At 38.7% G+C, this 20,579-nt stretch overlaps 1 pseudogene; it reads right to left on the bottom strand.

Moving 5' to 3' along the window:
- Positions 1 to 7,413: 7,413 nt before the first annotated feature.
- Positions 7,414 to 8,345, bottom strand: LOC119537365 (annotated as a pseudogene).
- Positions 8,346 to 20,579: the final 12,234 nt, after the last annotated feature.

The following is a 20,579-nucleotide window of genomic DNA, read 5'->3' as shown; positions in this document are numbered from 1 at the left end:
ACCAACGACCTCCCTCCCATCCTTTCTATTCTCTTCTGCAAAACTCTTGGAATTAATTATAATAGTGGTCAGACAATCTGAAGTAAATAAAAAGCTAAGTAAAGACAAGGAAGTGCTGGCAGAAGGAGAGAAAGCGATGTGGTTAATGAGTTAGAGGTTTTAATGAAGTCATTTGTTCACTCTACAAAAATTTACCAGCAGCTACTATGCAGGCCCAAATCTGTGCTCCCAAGGAGCTTACACCCTGGTACAGGAAGAGAGAGACACTGTTCAAAAACCTATACATATAAATTATAATGATAAACTCTGTGGTAAGTGCTAGGTAGAAAAAGTTCTGTGGATTCAATATACATAAAGGGAGAATATTTGTATCCTAAATATTTCACTCATGTTTTCCCCTCATGTCAATAAATGTTTTTACATCACAATGTGTATGGCTGTGGTATTCCAAGGAGTCAAGCAGGCCTTCCCTAGAATGACAGGAAAGCTGAGATCTGAAGGGGAAGAGTGGATGCCAGGCAAGGTGAGAAACCTTCCAGGCAGGGCAGCCACATGTGCAAAGCTCTATGGAAATATGAAAGCTTGAGGAAAGAGAGGAAAAGAACTGTGATTTCAAGGACGAGAGGCACAAAAGCCAAAGGTGACCCAGAGTCCAGAAGGTCATTTTGAAGAATATGGCCTCTAGTTTAGGAGCAATGGGAACATTAAGAGGGTTTTTAACAGCATTATGTTTGAGTGTGTGTGTGTCTGGATGAGAATATGAACACACAATTCTAGCCCTGGTGGGGAGAGAGGTGGGGGAAGCACAGCACCATCAGGGAGACACAAGGAAGATTGTTGGACTATAGAATTTTGAGATAATTGGTCAGAAAAAAGGAGAAATGGTAGTCACTAGATCATAAAAAATCTGTAAGAATATATGCAGATTAAGGTCCTGCTTTAGCCTAATCTACATCAGAATAGATCTTCATTCTGAATGTACACTGAGAACCAGTTTGATTCAAACACCAAGAGGACTAGAATTCACAGGATAGTAACAAAGTGAGACTGAAAATAAGAACAATTGACTTTGAGGGATTAGAACATTTTATTATTGATTAGTTTGGACATAATTTATACACATCATAAACAAATAAACCACACTATAGGGTTTAGAAATGATTGTGCCATTTATCCTAATAAGGAATTGCTCTGGATTTTATTTTAAACTTCATGGTTCAGATAATCTGAGTCATTTCATCCCATACTGAGATATCCTTACTTTTTCTTCAAAATATCTATGAAAAAATAAATGTTATGAGCTCACTGTAAAATAATGAAAGTAATACAGAAAGATATAATTAAGAATGTGAAAAAAAACACCCAAAATTTGATTACACATTTTTAACCTTTGAGGGGATAGTCTTTCAATTGTTTATAAATGAGCATATTCACAAATGCTAACAGAAAATAAGATGTCAGTATCCTGTTTTTTTTTTTTTTTTTCTGTTTCCAGCTGCTTTGGGGATTCTATCTTTGTGAAGTTCTCAAGGCCTTTATTTCATAGACTCAGTGTTTTGGGTAAGGAGAGAACTGGAAAAGCTAGGGAGGAAAGATTAATATAAAGTAGAAAAGGCAGACAATGACTTGTGAAAAGTCAGCAGAAGAGTTACAAAAAGGGTGCTGATGATGAAAAATTAGAATCAATGTGGACTAAGAGGAGAGATTTTGGAGGGCTAGAAGACAGGAACAAGAAATAATATGGGATATTAAAAGGCAAATAGCTGGAGTATATTTTTAAAATGGTGTGTGACTGTGTATGTGTTTTTAAATAAAATCTTATATCTTATTTTGGGCGCTTAACAGAAGTTTTAGGTATAGGAAAGATTCAGGTATTAAAAATTATTTAATATGCCAGGCAACACTGGTTTAGAAGGGCTAAAAAGAGGCTCAGGTTCATTCAAATTTTGGGTTTCGTGTGTCTTCAAATTTACTCAAATGCAGAAATATACTTACATTAGGGTATGCTGTTGGTCTGTACCCTAATGATTTCATTCCTGTTTCTCTTTCCGTATTAACAAATAGGTAAGTTGCATGGGTAGGTGCTATTCCATTTATTCCATATTTGATTCAAAAGCATAAACTGGATGCTACTATGTCATTTTATACAACAGTGAATTGGACAACATGATTCCTGTTCTCATGGAATTTTCATACACTAGCAAAGAAAACCATAAAATAAATTATTGTAAGTGTGAAGAACATCTGTCCATAAACACCTTCTGCCTGTTCCAGATATCATGGCAAATGGGTTTTTCTGGCAATATCTAGCATTATTCGGCAACCAACTGATACTAGAATTGCCTAGAACTTGCATATCATCTAGGACAACGTTTCCAAAGTTGAAGAATACGATTGTGTGATCTTGATTCTGTCAGTCAGCTTAGGAGGGTGCATAGAACCCTCAGGTAACATATACCATTTATGCTTGAAAGAGCTCCATTCTCTTCTTTTTGCTTCATGTCTTTTGTTAAGTTAGTAATTGATTTTATTTGAGATTTTCTCCTTTTTTTTCTGTTTTGTTTTCATGGTTTAAATGGAATGGAAACTTTGGGGAGTAGAGTGGAATAAAAAATAGTAATGACCAAAAATGTCTTGAAATCTAAGGGCTGGTGTGCCTATGGGATCCCCAATAAATAGCACCCCTAATTTCACACTGGATTCTGGAGAAAACTGAAAGTTAGTTATCATTTTCATTGTTTTGGGGGGCCAATTGGAAATTTAACTTGGTGGGAGATCCAAATGGGCCGTTCAACTGAACTCTAAAAAGAGCCATCTTCTCTTCAAACTACAAGGGATGGGCAGGCTTTCCCACACCTTTAACTCTATGGGGTAATTTGGACTATTGGCCACTTGGTGCTGTAGGAAATTCATGACAGGAGGAGTTGAGGAGTTAAGAGGCCCTGGGTTTGGCCATGGCTTTATCATATCTAGATGTACCTTAATGCTCTATCTCAGCACTGCTGTCTGTGCCATGGGTATTGTAATAGAATAAATGTACATAATAGTAAAGTCAATATACAAACATGACCCATGTCAGTGCTTCTTCTACCAGTTATTTATGGAATACCTTCTAGGTATCATGAACCGTGCTAGGCTCTGGAGAGAGGTGATGGATTCTGGGACCTGAGGACCTGGTATGCTGTTTAATGTAATCTGTGACTTGGGTGCGGTATTGAACAACTTTAATCCTCAAACTCTGTTCTTAAAACATGGACACTATCTTATGGGGAATAGTGCGAAGATGAAATAAGAAGACGTGTGTCAGAGCTGATCTAAGGTGGCAGCATAGAGAGGAGTGGAAGCTAAGTATTCCCCCTGGAACAACTAAAAAAACACCAGAAACAACTAGTAAATAATCCGGAATAACTGCAGGGGGACAAACGTGACCGTCCAGTCATCATACACTAACCTGAATTGGGAGGAATGCCTGAGATCACAGCATAAAATCTGTAAGTAAGAACTGCGGATCCAAATCAGTTGACCACTCCCCCACAGCCTGAGCTACAAAGCCTCGTGGTGACAGAAAGAAGCTTTCTCCCAGCAAGCGAATATAGCTCAGCTGAGCTCCAACTGGGGGTTTTAATTAGTGAGTGTGAACTGCTCACTACGAGGTATGAATCCCCAACAAGTAGACAGGGGCTTTGGGTGACAACTGACCTTGGAGAGCCAGAGGGTCACCTCGGACTAGCTCTGTTCCTTTTTCGACTCAGTGGAGAAAGCCTCGGCCATTTGCAGTTCCCAGTTCTGTGATCCAGACGGGTGTGGCAGAGGCAGAGAGAGACCCTTGAAATGCTAATGACCTCCCCCTAAGTCATCTATCGTCTCTAAGAGGAAAGGAGGGGCCCCAGCTCCACTACCTGCCTTTCATTCAGAACTTATACCAGTCAAGAATTATAGGCTAATCTTTGCATCAGGCTGGGAGTGCCCCTGCATGGCCTGGCAACCTGGGGCTTCCCTTGAGGGACGGCGCACACTAGTGATGAAGCACAGCTTCCCTCGGCAGAGGTCCTGGAAGATCATAGCTGAGAAGGAGGGCCCGCTCGGAAAACCCAGGGACGCTACGTCAATGCTGGTGGTTTGTGGGTCAGCGACAGAGAGGGTCTGGGGCAGAACTGAAATGAAGTCTTAGACTCTTGCAGTGGCCTTGAATCTCCGGGAACACTTGGGAGGTTTGAATATTAAAGCTGCCCTGCCTCCCTGATCACCCAGACATATGCACCATGTTCAGGGCATACAGCTCCAACAACAAGCCCAAACTGAGTTCACCAACTGAACCCCACAAAAATAATTTCCCCACACAACACAGAGATAGAGTTGGGGACAACTGACTTGAGGGGTATAAGTGACTCGCAGACGCCCTCTGCTGGTTAGTTGGAGAAAGTGTATGCCACCAACTTGTATTTCTGAAAAATTAGATTGGTATTTTTTTTTAAACTTGAAAGAACCCTATCAAGCAAAGCATATGCCAAGAGGCCAAAAACAACAGAAAATCTTAATGCATATGATCAAACCAGACGATATGGAGAACTCAATCCCAAACACCCAAATCAAAATATCAAAAGAGACATGGTACTTGGCACAATTAATCAAACAATCACAATCAAGGAGCAAAAACATGCCACAGGATATAAAAGACATGAAGAAGACCATGGAACAGGATAAAAAGGACATAAAGAAGACCCTAGAAGAGCATAAAGAAGAAATTGCAAGATTAAATAAAAAAATAGAAGATCTTATGGAAATAAAAGAAATTTTTGGCCGAATTAAAAATACTCTGGATACTCATAATACAAGATTAGAGCAACTTGAACAATGACTCAGTGTCCTAGAGGTCCACAGAACAGAAAATGAAAGAGCAAAAGAAAGAATGGAGAAAAAAATCGAAAAGGATCTCAGGGATACGATAGATAAAATAAACCGTCCAAATTTAAGACTCATTGGTGTCCCAGAAGGGGAAGAGAAGGGTAAAGGTCTAGAAAGAGTATTCAAAGAAATTGTTTGGGAAAACTTCCCAAACCTTCTACACAATATAAATACACAAAGCATAAATGCCCAGTGAACTCCAAATAGAATAAATCCAAATAAACCCACTCTGAGACATATTCTGATCAGACTGTCAAATACTGAAGAGAAGGAGCAAGTTCTGAAAGCAGCAAGAGAAAAGCAATTCACCACATACAAAGGAAACAACATAAGACTAAGTAGTGACTACTCAGCGGCCACCATGGAGGCGAGAAGGCAGTGACATGACATATTTAAAATTCTGAGAGAGAAAAATTTCCAACCAAGAATACTTTATCCAGCAAAACTCTCCTTCACATTTGAGGGAGAGCTTAAATTTTTCACAGACAAACAAATGCTGAGAGACTTTGCCAATAAAAGACCTGCCCTATTTCAGATACTAAAGGGAGCCCTACCGACAGAGAAACAAAGAAAGGAGAGAGATATATAGAGAAATTTTACAGACATATATAGAACCTTACATCCGAAATCACCAAGGCACTCATTTTTCTCTAGAGATCACAGATCTTTCTCCGGAATGGACCATATGCTGGGACATAAAACAAGCCTCAATAAATTAAAAAAAAACAAACAATTGAACATATTCAAAGTACAATCTCTGACCACAATGGAATACAAATAGAAGTCAATAATTTTTGAATTGTAACTCCACTATTTACTTCCTACATGATATAAAATACACAAACTCTAATGACAAATCAGTGGTTTTGAACTCAATGTAAAATATGTACTTTTTGACAAGAAATATATAAAGGTTGGGGAATGGAGGAGTAAAGGTACATAGTTTATGTGTCCTATTGAAATTAAGTTGGTGTCAAAGAAAAACAAGATTGTTATGGATTTAGGAGTTTAATTTTAAGCCCCACAGTAAACACAAAGAAATTATCAGAGAATATGACCATAGAGATGAAAAGTAAAGTATGGGTTAAGAGAAATGGGGGAAGGGGCAATGGGGAGTTAAGAAATGAGTGTAGGGTTGCTGTTTGAGGTGAAAGGAAATTTCTAGTAATGGATAGTGGGAACGCGATAGCATTGCAACATTCTAAATGTGATTAATCCCACTAATGGAAGGCTAGGGAGGGGGTGGAATGGGAAGATTTAGGCTGTAATATGTTTCCACAATTGAGGAAAAAAACAAAGTCTAAATAGATGACAATTGAATGCCAAGGATTACCCTGGATGGGATCTGAGGATGGAGGACAGGAGGCTCAAAGGGACACAGTTGAGACATGAGGAAAAGGAAATATAAAATGTAAGCTTTGTATCATTGTTGAATCTCTTGTACTTCTTAGCTGTGCTTAATGGGATTGCATAAAAGAATGTTCTTGTTCATGGGAATTGTGTTTGTGAATTATAGTGTTTGTTCAAGGATGTGTGCAGCTAGCTCTCATATGTTCAGAAGACAGAGCAATAGATGATGGATGATAGCTAGGGAGAGACGGAGGAAGGGAGGGAGGGAGAGAGGGAAAGAAATAGCGGTCTGACAACATGTTAAAGTTAGTGGATCGGGGTATCGGGGGGGTCAGGGAATGCTGGAGTTCTGTGCATGGGGTTTGTATTGTTTTTGCAACTGTTCCTATAACTTTGAATTTATTTCAAAATAAAATGTAAAAAAAAAAACTATAGTTAAGATTTTAAAGAAAATGTTCAAAAATGGATTGGGGTGATGAAGGCACAACTATATGAAGGTACTGTGAACATTTGATCGTACACCATGGATGATTGTATGGTACATGAATATATCTCAATAAAATTGAATTTAAAGACTAAAAAGCAAAAATAAAAATAAAAAGATACTTTCCCAAGTCAAAAAAAAAAAAAAAAAAAAAAGATGACATGTGTCAAAGGTTTATCACAGTGAGTGGAAGAAATCTCATGCTATGTAAATGTTAATTCTAATTTCAGCAGCATGTAGGAACTGAATCTTTATGGCAGAAAAGGACTTCTAAGTGGAGCCAAAAAATGAAAAGAAGGGTGATTCAGCCTAGAGAGAGCCTATTGAAGGCTGCTCCTTGCTCTGCCACAAAACTTCACTGTTCTCAACCAGGCATCATTGGATGCCCATTACAAGGATAAGATATCTGTCTTCAGTTGCTTGTTCTGCTGCTTGGATACCTTACACAGGAGTGAGGCACCAAAAATAATATTAGTTATAGAGGTCTTTATGGAATAACAGGGATTACAGGGACACAGAAACAAAGAATTTTTATTAGGAAAATAAAATATAAAAATGTAAGAGAAAGAATTCTCTCTCTTTTTTTTTTTTTTTTGCTTCGTATTTTAAAGAGGAGACATTGTAGTATGATGATAAGATATAATATTTCAAGCATTAACTTTTAAACCCATAATTTATCCCAGGACAGTAATTATTACATTGTGGAACACCCTTTTCAGGGACCTCTTCACTTCCTTGTTCTGTAAGGAATAGATTAATGAGTTCAGCATGGGCGAGACCAGATTATTTAGTATTTGCACCATGGCACCAAGCAAGGGGTTGGGTGTGGGCTGCAGGTAGATGATGATTACAGGTCCGTAGGCACAGAGTATGGTGGTGAGGTGGGCACTGCAGGTGGAGAAAGCTTTCTGTCGACCCTCTGCTGAACGGATTCTCAAAATGGCAATCCCAATGCCAGTGTAGAAGACACAAATACTGAGCAACAGCATTAAAGCCAGAAGGCTAACATTCGTGGAACCCACCTTCTGGGCCAGTGAACTGTCAGTACAAGTCAGGGGTAAGACGCAGGAATGTCACAGAAGTAATAGTTCACGTGATTGGAGCCACAGTAAGTTAACCGGAAGGTAAAAGAGGTCAGCGTGCTGGCATGAAGACAACCCAGCAGCCAGGTCCCTATGACCAAGCCCACACAGACCCTGGGTATCATGATGAGCGTGTACCTCAGTGGGTGACAGATGGCAACAAAGCGATCACAATCCATCCCAGAATAGAGGCAGCCTTCGGTGGAACCGAGAAAATGATGGAAGAAGAGCTGTGCAGCACATCCCTTATAAGAGATGGCTCGGCTCTGGCCAGAGAGGCAGAATAGCATCTTGGGACAGGTGACAGAGGGGAACAACATGTCAGAAATGGATAGGATTCCTAGGAAGAAATACATGGGGGTGTGGAGGGTGGAAGAGGAATAAATGGCTATGAGGATGAGGGAGTTGCCCAACAGGGTGAAGAAGTAGATGAATGAGAAGATGACAAAGAGCAGAGTCTCCAGTCCCTCTGTCTGAGGTATTCCCAGCAGGATGAACTCTTTGATCTCCGTGTGATTCCTCATGTTCTTAAAGGGGTGATCTGGGTAGAGAGAGAAGTCGTGAGAATATGAATATGTGGGGGGAGGTTGTGTGGCAATCATCATGCACCCAAGAAGAATACATCAACCTAAACATGATGATGATATTCTACCAAAGGGGCTGATAAAGGAAATTTTTGCTTCGTATCTGGAGGGTTACCTTGAGTAATGTTCTTGGATATGAAGCAAAATGAAATATTTACATGCTGAAATGCTGGATTGGCCAAGAGAACAAAGATCTCAATACTGAACAGGTAAATATAATCTAATTAATGTCAACAACCAATTATTACAACTATATGCCCTAAAATAGACCAACCTGGCAGCCTGATCCATGAGATTCCTTTTCAGAGCACTTCTACAGTTACACATGTGCAGTGGAACTAGAATATTGTTATTCTGCAGCTTTCTCTGCATGTTTTCATGATGTTGGCGACACACCAGGTGAAACACAAGTCACATTTCTGTGGTTCCAAAACAGTATGGGCATTATTTTCTTTCACAAAAACTGAAATCAAAGAAAAGTAATAAGAAATATATAATGAATATACAATCTCAGACTGGAATTTTCTTCAGGGTGATTGTTTGCTCTTTTGAATTTATTGTTGTTTTTTTCAATTTTACACCTCTAACCTCCTTCTTCACTATTTCTAGAGCTATAGCTATGCATGTTTTTAGGTATAATGATACACATGGAAATGAGAATGATAATTAAAATAGTAAATTAGGGTTGCACACAGAATAGAAACGGATACAGCTCTCCTTGAAGACTCAAATAGTCAATTCAAACTCAAATATTTGTCTAGGAAAGAGCCAACATGGCATATGAGAAACAACTTGTTTTAGAGGATTAAAGTCCCAAGTTTTAGTGGATTGATTCTGGGAAAGTACCTTTTATTCTCACCTGTACAGTAGCAGAAAGCATTTCCTGCTCCAGGAGCCTCAGCCCTAATTAGTTAAAATTAATCATTCCAACTAGGACACCTTTGAGAGTAGTCAGGGGACATTATTATAATCAAGACAGGACAACCGGCATAAAACTACCAAGTTCTTGGCAAGCCACTCAATAATCTCCTTGCGTATATGCCCCTCATTTGTGTCCCACAATCTGTACTTGGCCATCCACCACTATAGTTACAGTCTATGAAAATGTGGGATGTTCTTATAATTGTGATTCATAAATAATGAGTACTGAATAAATGTTTGGTTTAGATTCAACAGAGATAATATTTACCTCAGAATTGCTGTAAAGATTAAATATGATGTTGTTTATGAAAGATATTGAGACATAGTAAGATTCTTTATAACGGTTCATTTTTTTTTAATCATTTTATTGAGATATATTCACATACCACGCAGTCATACAAAACAAATCGCACTTTTGATTGTTCACAGTACCGTTACATAGTTGTACATTCATCACCTAAATCAATCCCTGACACCTTCCTTAGCACGCACACAAAAATAACAAGAATAATAATTAGAGTGAAAAAGAGCAATTGAAGTAAAAAAGGGTACCTTTGTCTGTTTGTTTCCTTCCCCTATTTTTCTACTCATCCATCCATAAACTAGACAAAGTGGAGTGTGGTCCTTATGGCTTTCCCAATCCCATTGTCACCCCTCATAAGCTACATTTTTATACAATTGTCTTCGAGATTCATGGGTTCTGGGTTGTAGTTTGATAGTTTCAGGTATCCACCACCAGCTACCCCAATTCTTTGGAACCTAAAAAGGGTTGTCTAAAGTGTGCGTAAGAGTGCCCACCAGAGTGACCTCTCGGCTCCTTTTGGAATCTCTCTGCCACTGAAGCTTATTTCATTTCCTTTCACATCCCCCTTTTGGTCAAGAAGATGTTCTCCGTCCCACGATGCCGGGTCTACATTCCTCCCCGGGAGTCATATTCCACGTTGCCAGGGAGATTCACTCCCCTGGGTGTCTGATCCCACGTAGGGGGGAGGGCAGTGATTTCACCTTTCAAGTTGGCTTAGCCAGAGAGAGAGGGCCTGCATAGTGGGATTTTCAGTGGATCTGAAAAAAAATTCTTCTTTGTATTTTTCTTTATTGATTATTTATCGATTTTATCTTTACAAGTGCATCATTAGAACATCTCAAGAGGGAAGCTCGATGAGCTCTCAAAATAAAGATTATATTCTTTCTTTTAATACAAAGACTCCCAAGGGATGATATAAAATAGGAATTGAGGTTGTGGGAACAATGCCATGCCAAGCTCTATAGAATTCCATAAAACCAGGAAATAACTTCTAAGAGAAAATGTTGAAAATTATCAGCTTTGCTACATTTTGGGTGATTTTCCCAGTTAAATCTTCTGGTTCAGTAAATAGTTCTCTTTAGTCTGCTATTCGATTATCTATCATATATTGTGTTTCCTAATTCAATAACTTTATTTTTTATCAGGTTTCTATTTATAAATTTTGCTTGCCCCTTTTTCAGCGTTTGCTGTTCCTGTTTTATAATGCTGTTTTTAAAATTTTTTTAATTACGATTTATTCACATACCATACACTCATCCAAAGTATATAAACCATTGATAACATTACCATCGTATAGTTGTTCATTCATCACCTCAATCTCTCTTTTTTTTAACATTTTCCTTTTAGCAGAGAAAGTGAAAGCAAGAATAAAAAAAAGAGTAAAAACAGAACACCCAAATTGTCCCTCCGCCCACCCTGCCATTCTTCCTTTAGTTGTTTTTTTTCCTCCCACGTTTTTCTACTCATCCTTCCATACACTGGACATAGGGGAGTGTGATCCACATGGCTTTCCCAATCACATTGTCACACCTCATAAGCTGCATTGTTATATAATCATCTTCAAGATTCAAGGGTTCTGGGTTGTAGTTTGATAGTTTCAGGTATTTACTGCTAGCTATTCCAATTCATTTGAAATTCAATGTCACCCCCTAAACTGTGAAGGCAAATCAGACATTTGAATGAGGGGGATAAGGAGATTTATAATATAAGATGGGTACTATTTATCAGATGTGTGCTTCCATGTTAGTTTCTTCATAGAAATGTACCCAAGAGGTTAAACGCTTTGCAGAAGAGTCTCCTCCTTTTGGATGTTTCTAGTTCTCAATCTTGCTTCACTCCCTTCAGGCTCACATTTTTTTTCTGAAAATTATTCTTCTCTGTCATATAACTAATTATCAAATTTCTAGAAAGCACAGTTCCTTGAAGCTGTTAAGAATATTCACATTTCCTCTAGAAAGTACTGAGCCTTCTGACTTATTTTCATGAATGAAGATGTTTCTTTCAGTATTTTATTTGGAAATAGTTTCACACCTTTGTTTCTCAGGCTACAGATTTGGGTGCTCAATAACAGGTCCGTGTGATTTTTTAGTATCCCAGTCATAGACTCAAGGAAGGGGTTGGGGTTGGGCTTCTGTCCATGGTCACAAAGAATTGCAATCTGGGGGACAAGGCAGGAGGAGGAAGCTCCAAGCATTTCGTCTGCTGCTGAGAATTTGGGGTCTGTTACTTCCATTGAAAACATAAGAAATGGAAGTTTTTCAAGAATCAAAAATAATGCATGGGGTATGAAGTTCAAAGGAACAAGTAATAACCCCCAAAATAACATTTCCCAAGACAGTACATAATTACAAAGATAAGAACAAAAAATAAAATACCATCTCCAAACTTAGTGATTTACAGCAAGATAAATTCAGACATCGCTCATTATAGAGGGGAGCCAAGGCTGGAGTCCACATCTGTGAAAGAACATAACAGAAGTTTGAAATAAACGTCTTGTAGGTCTGAGAAGTAGAAAAGCCATACAAAGTGCTATTCACTTTGCATCAACAGGTCCTTCTTCCTTACAATAGCTGTCTCTAAACTGAGGATTCCAATTTCAGGTGATCCCCATTAGCACTTTCCCTAAGGGAAAACCAACAAGTAGCAGTCTTCCTTGTTCTCCCTCCCTCCCTTTACCAGCCTGAAGGAGCACAGTCAGTCCTAGTACGTTAGTTTCTGCCTTGACTCCCAGCACCACTCTGCTTTCCCTGCTTATCAGTTTTCTTTAGAGCAGAAGACAAATACTCATAATCGCAGGAAGAGGAGAGGCTCATTTCTTCCTACTTCTAAATTCATATAGAAGCAGCAGAGATGTTGGAGGACAAGAAAGAGCACTGATGCAGACAAAACATGTTAGGGCCAGTAAGGGTCATTATTTGGATTCGCAAAACAGAAAAAGTCCTTCACAAAATACCTCATGTAGTCTTTGATAAGTATTCCAGCTTCTCATTATTTCTGCTTTAAAAGAAAGAAATCTCTCCAAGTATAACGGAGTTTAAATAAACTTGGTCTTCCCTTGGAGATTTTGTTTTCTCTATAGGCACAGCCCTCATTTTGGAAAGATGGATTATTTCTTATTTTAGGAGTTTTATAGTAATAAGACATTTAGTTTTTGAGGAAACCTGATAATTTCCTGGAATATCAATTTTAATTGGAGACAGACTGTTGTTGTCAGAACTATTTAATAGGCATATAATAAGTATGATCGTGGATGGAAGAAGATGGCAGCATATAGAGGAGTGAAAGCTAGTTTGTTCCCCTGGAGCAACTAATACACAACCAGGAACAAATAGTAAATAATCTGAAATAACTGCTGGGGGACAAACGTAACTGTCCACTAATCATATACCAACCTGAATTGGGAGGAATGTCCAAGATCGCAGCATATAATCTGTAAGTAAAAACTGCAGATCCAAACTAGGAGCCCCCTCCTCTCATGGCCTGAACTGCAAAGCCTCGTGGTGCTAGAGAGCAGCACTATCTGAGCAAGTGAGTATAGCTCAGCTGAGCTCCAGCTAGGGATTTAATTAACAAATGTGGACTGCTCAATACAAGATATGAGTGCCCAAAAAGCAGACAGAGGCTTTGGGTGACGACTGACCTTGGAGAGCCAGAGGGTGGCTGTGACTGGCCCTGAAGGGGGCTTTCTGTCCCTTTTTCAGCTCAGTGTAGAAAGCCCCAGCCATTTTCAGTTCCCAGCACTCTGACCAGACAAGGGTGGAGATGCAGAGGCAAAGAGAGTCTATTCAAATGTAAATGGCCTTGCCCTAGGAGGTGTAATTTTCCTAAGAGGAAGAAAGTGGTGCCAAGCTCTACTACCCACCTTCCATTGAGAACCAGACCCCAGAGCCTGGGGGAAAACAGCCATGGGCCACACCTCCTTACACCAGCCTGGAGCTACAGGCTGACAAGAGCCACCTGCTGGGCAGAAAAGCACAGTGACTTGAGGCCTCACACGGTGTACCAATCTTCTAAGACAAATGCTCAGGGAGATGTGATACTATTGCCTCCTGTGAGACTGAGCCTGTTCTGGTCTGGGAAAACCTGATTGGGGTAACCAAGGAAATCAGATGCCTAGACAACAGGAAACTACAACCTACACTAAGAAAAACAAAGTTATTGTCCAAAGGAACAAACTTACACTTCAACTGAGATACAGGAATTGAAACAACTAATACTAAATCAATTAAAAAAGTTTAGGGAAGATATAGCAAAAGAGATGAAGTGAATAATGAAATGAAAACACTGGGCGTACATAAGGAAGAAATCAAAACTTCGTAAAACCAACTGGCAGAATCTATGGAAATGAAAGGCACAACACAAGAGATGAAAGACACAATGGAAACATACAACACCAGATCTCAAGAGGCAGAAGAAAACACTCAGGAACTGGAGAACAAGGCACCTGAAAGACTACACACAAAAGAACAGACAGAGAAAAGAATGGAAAAATATGAGCAACATCTCTGGGAACTTAAGAATAAAATGAAATGCAGGAATGTACATGTCTTTGGTGTCCCAGAAGGAGAAGAGAAGGGAAAAGGGGCAGAAGCAATAATAGAGGAAATAATCAATGAAAATTTCCCATCTCTTACAAAAGACATAAAATTGTGGATCCAAGAAGTGCAGTGTACCCCAAACAGAATAGATCTGAATAGGCCTATGCTAAGACACATAATAATCAGATTATCAAATGTAAAAGATAAAGAGAGAATTCTGAAAGTAGCAAGAGAAAAGCAATCCATCACATACAAATGAAGCTTGATAAGACTATGTGCGGATTTCTCAATAGAAACCATGGAGGCAAGAAGGAAGTGGGGTGATATATTTAAGATACTGAAAGAGAAAACCCACCAACCAAGAATCCTATGTTCAGCAAAACTGTCCTTCAAATATGAGAGAGAGTTTAAAATATTCTCTGACAGACAGAGTTTGTGAACAAGCTACCTTCTCTACAGGAAACACTAAAGGAAGCACTGCAGACAGAAAGGAAAAGACAGGAGTGAGAGGTTTGGGAAACAATTTTGGGAGATGATAACACAGCAATGTAAGTACACTGAACAAAGATGACTATGCATATGGTTGAAAGAGGAAGGCTGGGACCACATGGGACACCAGAACAAAAGATGAATGATAAAGACTGGGACTGTGTAACTCAGGGAAACCTAGGGTGCTCAACTATTGTGATAAAAGGTACAAATGTGTTTTTACATGAGGTAGAACAAATGAATGTCAACATTGCAAGATGTTAAAAATAGGGTGGGATTGGGGGGAAAATACAATCAATGCAAACTAGAGGCTAGAATTAACAGAAACATTGTATTATGCAATAATGAAGGCAATATAACAAAGCCAAGTGCATATGGGGGCACATAGGGGAAGGATATGTGACTCCTGGCATTGGTGATGTTTCCTGACTCTTTATTCTACTTTAATTTAATGCTGTCTTTCCTTTTGTTGCTTTCTAGCTGTCATTTTTTTCTTCCTTTTTCTTTCCTTTTTTCTCTCTACCTTCTTTGACTCTTCCTCCTTCTCTGTGGAAGAAATGGAGATGTCCTTATATAGATGGTGGCAATGGTACTGAATACATAAATACGTGACTATACAGGAAACCAACGATTGTTTACTTAGGATAGAATGTATGGTGTGTGAACAAAGCCATCTTAAAAAGAAATGGGTTGATGAAGCAACCATGAAGGCACTATATTGAGTGGTATAAGACACACACATAAGGACTAATATTGCAGGGTCTCACTGATATGAGCTAATTATAATAAGTAAACTCATAGACATGAAATATAAGTTACCAGGATATAGAACAAGGCTAAAAAATGGGGAGTGGTTGCCAATTGTGAGCAGAATGTTCGACTAGGGTGAACTTAAATGTTTGGAAATGGACAGAGGTGATGGTAGCATGTTGTGAGAATAGCTGACAGTGCTGTGTGGTGTGTGAAGGTGGTGGAAAGGGTAAGTTCAGAGTCACGTATGTCACCAGAAGGAAAGGTGGAGATTAAAAGATGGGAATATATAAAACAGTGCATCTTGTGGTAGACAATGTCCATGAGTCTAATACAAATATTAGAAATCTCTCTAACAAATATATAACACTATAACTAGAAGTTAATAATAGAGGGGCATATAGGAAAAAATATGCCTATTGCAAACTATATACTACAGTTAGTAGTATTTTAACATTCTTTCATCAACAGTAACAAATGTACTATATCAAAACTATGAATCAATAATGGAGGGGGGGAATGGTTAGGGGTATGGGAGGACTGGAGTTTCCTTTTTTTGTCTTTCTTTTCTGGAGTAATGAAAAATGTTCTAAAAATTGAAAAAAATTAATTATGATGATGCACAGCTGTATGATGGTACCATGGACAACTGATTGTACACTTTGGATCTTTGGATAGTTTTATGGTATGTGAACAATCTCAATAAAAACTAAAAAAAAAAAATTAAAAAAAATAAGTATGATTGTTTTATATGATCCCATCTTGTCTCTCCAGCCAAATTTTAAGTTGCTTTGTATTCTGAAACTGCACTGATTTCCAAATGAATTATTTGTTGAATGTCCATTATGTGTAGGCATTGTGCTGAAGATGTACAATCCCCTCAAGATTCTCCCAACCTAGCTGGGAAGGAGAGGAAAGTGAATGAGTAATTAAAAATTACTGTATTAGCTCCGTGACCCAACACATGATAGGTGCTTAGCAAATATTACCAAATCCTGCTGATACTCACATGAAGGAGGTGTTATTTTTCAGAATGAATCCCTGGAAGTAATGGACCCAACAGGAAACTGAGAGTAAGTAGTATTTCTGGGAATTCAAGTCAAGTCTGAATTTCTCACACTGTCTAAAATACACTGCTGAAGGACACCCATTACTGACAATATAAACAAGCTAGAGAGACACAGAGGAGAAATCAGCTTCTCCAGGTTTGAAATTAGGGAGGAGATACAATTTGAGAGGAGTTCTAGATCAAATAATTTAGCAGTGGTTTATCAAACATTCCTGGATCCACAGTACAGTGTGTAAGAGACCAGAACTCAGTTTCCCACATTTGGAGATAAGAGCATGAGGGGAGAGGGCCTTGGATTGGAAGGGCCTTCTAGGATATGTGATGAAGTTTGTACTTCACACTGGAGGCAACATAGATAGAGTTCTAAAAAATGAAATAGGAATAAGTGTGGGCAGAAGGCTAGAATCAAGATTAGTGGCAGAGATTCCATTTAGAGATCCATAAGGTTGTGTGTAGGGTATGAAATGAGAGGGTGGTACTTTAGAGGGAGAACAGATGATGTTTAGAAAAAAAATCGTTAAGAAATAGAGTAGGTGAGACTCAGTGGATGACCTTCTAAGTGGGAGTGTGAGAGAGTAAAGGTGTGCCCTTGGTTTCTGACTTGGGCATCGTGACGTGATGTGCTGCTAGGAGAGGAGGGAGGTGCTGATCTCTCTTGGGCAGTGTCCAGTCATTTAAGGTGACTCTGATGACTGATGGAGAATTACTCTCTCTGTTGTGTGTTCACTGTAGAACTAAGCTTGACATGCACTTGGGGAGTATTCACGGTATGTATTTATACATATTAGGCTGAGGATAGGAAGCATTTTCAATGAAGTTATTGAATCATATTTCATAAATCCTTCCATTTACCTGTAAGTAAATTGCCTGTGTGAAGTATCATAACATCAAGGAGAGGGTAATGGAATAATGTATACCGAAGGAGCCTAATCGATCACCATTCTACCCATTTCCTCATCTCAGAGTATTAAAAATTGATGAATAAACATAAGGCTTCAATTGTGGATCAAAGTATGATATTGATTTTTAATACTGATAAAGCTAGATTAAGAATGCAAGAGAATATCCTGTTTCTCTTCCTCCAAAATTGTGAAACCAGCAGCACCTGTATTTGCCTCCACATTCTGCTGGGAGGAGAGGGCAAGATGGGCTTTGGTCAGCTCATTCCCAGGCGACCCGGAGAGGGCTGCTGGATCACCCATCCGGCAACCCTGCTCGTCTTCCTTCAGACCAGAAAGGTCACAAAGCAACCTCAGCCAAAAATGCATTCTGTAGTCTATTCTCATCATGAATTATGTGTGACCTCAGTATTCGATATAGCTCAACAGAAGAAGCTATAAGATGAGCACTCACAACAGTGTTAAAATATGCCAAATAATATGATGCCAAGAAAATGAAACTACTTGAGTATCAACTCTGAACACTAATCTTTCTTATTAAATTTTCAGAAAGATATTAAAATGCAAATATGATATACCCTCTTGTATATTACAGTTGCAAGAAATGAAGAGTCCAAAATTCCACCCTCCAGAATTTCATATTTCTCTTATTCTAAAGCTGAGGTACATTATTCAGGGTCACGTTTCCTTTTTTTGGGTCTACATTATGGGCTCTTTCCTGAAAGAATGGGGTGAAGTCCCTCTATTCTCCAAACTTGAATTACTCCAACATGGAGGCTCTTCATTTCTACATTCCAAGTGGAAATGCGATTTTCATAGTACCAGCCCAATACCTAAAAAATTAATAACAAAAGCAAATCCCTAGCCATCTAGCAAATCCCCAGCCAAAGAGTCTTCCTAAGATCCAATACATGATACAATTTCACACCAACTGCTGTTGCAGCGAAACACCATATGAACAACTTACTGGTTTCTGGAGGTAGGAGGGTAGACAGAGAAAAACTGGGAGAAAGGAGAAATCTTTATGTCAGCCCTGTCTGGATGCCAGTCATTCAGATTGTCTGGTACCCATTAACTATGAATTTGAAGGAAAATTCAACATTGAGAAGTATCCCTTGAGGAAGTTTATTATTGTATCAGGCTGCAATATCCTGGGAAAGAATCTGCTGTAGGTGCTTCTTCCTATCTTTGGTAGAGAAATTTCAGATATTCCTGTCTTTTGCAAGATTCAGATATTTGCAGTCTCCAGGTTTTATTTAAGGCTCCCTTCTTCTTTTAATATACGTTTCTTAAAAGTAGGCACATGCTCATTTTATTAAATTCTGCACCCCTAGCATCTAACCATTGTACATGAGAGATCAATAAATATGTGTTGAATGAAATATACAATGGATGTTTAATCTATTAATTTCCCTTTTGAGCCTTGTGTTCCTGTCACACCAACTGTGAATTAAGTACAGCATTTCTAACTCCCCTTATAATCAGGGTATTCCACATTTGTAACTCTCTAAGTGATGTTTATGTCCTTGGATTATTCCCAGCCAAAATCTGTACAGAGGTGATTTACTCTATGGTTGATTGCATAACAGTGGATCACACACTGCTCAATTTCCACCCCCTGCAGCCATTGCCAAACAGTTAAGGTCTGGCATTTAACAGTTTCTTGTACACTTAAGTGAGTTTCAGAAGAAGTTATTTAATATCATGTGCTCAAAGGTGATGATTTGAGGAAAACTGTGGAGATTAAATATTGAGACATTTTTGGGCCAAGCCACCATGTTTTAGAAGTCTTCCATATAGTCTGTGTTTCATTGTCCCATACCATCTGACTTCAGGGTTTCTGGCTAATTACAGAGCACAGGAAAATTTTGTGTTGTAGAAAATGTGAAATTCTGAAACAGCATTGGGTGGTGTAAGAGTGTAGCTTGAGACCAAGTGTTGCATGATATTGAGGATGATTCTTGTGACTCCCCCGGAATTCTGGGAAACTAATTCCTTTTCTAATTCAGCAGCAGCTAGTCCAGGAATGAAGTCAGACCAGAAGCCATGGGCTGCAGTCGGAGAGCAATATCTGAGGAGTTTGTGTATGTCAGAGTTTAGCACGTACTCTCGCCTTGAATTGTGCTGTGCACTTGTGCAATGCTGAGATTTATGGAGTAAATATGGAACAGTCTGAGGCAGTCAGTAGCCCACTTATACAGGAATAGCCTATGTGCTATATTAGTCTGGGTCTGAAAGGAATCAATGTTTTTCCCAGAGGCTCTGATGCAAATTTACTCATTCCTACAGGATCATGAACATCTTCATGTCCAATGGTGAAATTTAGGTCCAGGAACTTTATACTTTCAACAGAGAGTTGTTGATCTCTCTGTAATATATCCTGATTGTGCCACTTCCTTTCTGTATCCTTAAAATAAACCAATCCTGTTATTTGCCTGACAGGTGTCCTGTTTACTCTTTTGTATCTAATGTTTGCAACTGGCGAGCACTAAGCAAGTAGAAGGAAGAATTGTGTTTTACTTGTTGGCTAATTCAGCAAAGATTTCATGCCAAGAAAAAAGAAAATGTTTGTTTCTGCCCCATTATCATCTCCCATTTGCCATGTCTTCTTGCATTTGATAACTGCACCATTGTTGGGGAGCCAGGATTTCCTTGTTTTTAGGAAACACACTCTAACATACACTAAGTGAGGTTTACAAGGAAAAGGGACATTATGTTTGAAGCTCATCATGTCTAAAACTTAGTTTCAGATAAAAAGCATATATAAATATACACATGCATACATACATAGAGGGTGAGGGAAGTAGAAGATAAAGCAAGTATGATACATCAACATTTTGGGAATCTGGGTAAACATTCTTTGTACCATTTTTGCAACATTTCTGTAAGTCTGAAATAAGTCAATTTTTTTTAAGTCAATTTGATGGTGTAGAAGGTGGAAAGAAAGGAAGCTGGGAAAGAGAAGGAAATAGGACTAGCTGGATTTATATTTTAATACACATTAGAAAAAGGGTTAGGGTAAAATTTGGAGAGATTTTCTAAACCATTGTAACTTGCCAAGTGTTCATTATTTTTTAGTGTGGCCATCAGTTTCTTTGTAGTGACAGGATATAAAATGTTTTCTAAAGTGTGTGTGTGTGCGTGTGTGTGTGTGTTTAAAGGACAGAAGAGTGGAGGTTGTGAAATATATATCTATTTTAGAAT

This window comes from Choloepus didactylus, chromosome 6, assembly GCF_015220235.1.
Source record: "Choloepus didactylus isolate mChoDid1 chromosome 6, mChoDid1.pri, whole genome shotgun sequence".
In the NCBI taxonomy this organism is placed as follows: Eukaryota; Metazoa; Chordata; class Mammalia; order Pilosa; family Megalonychidae; genus Choloepus; species Choloepus didactylus.
This window is presented reverse-complemented; position numbering and strand designations above follow the sequence as displayed.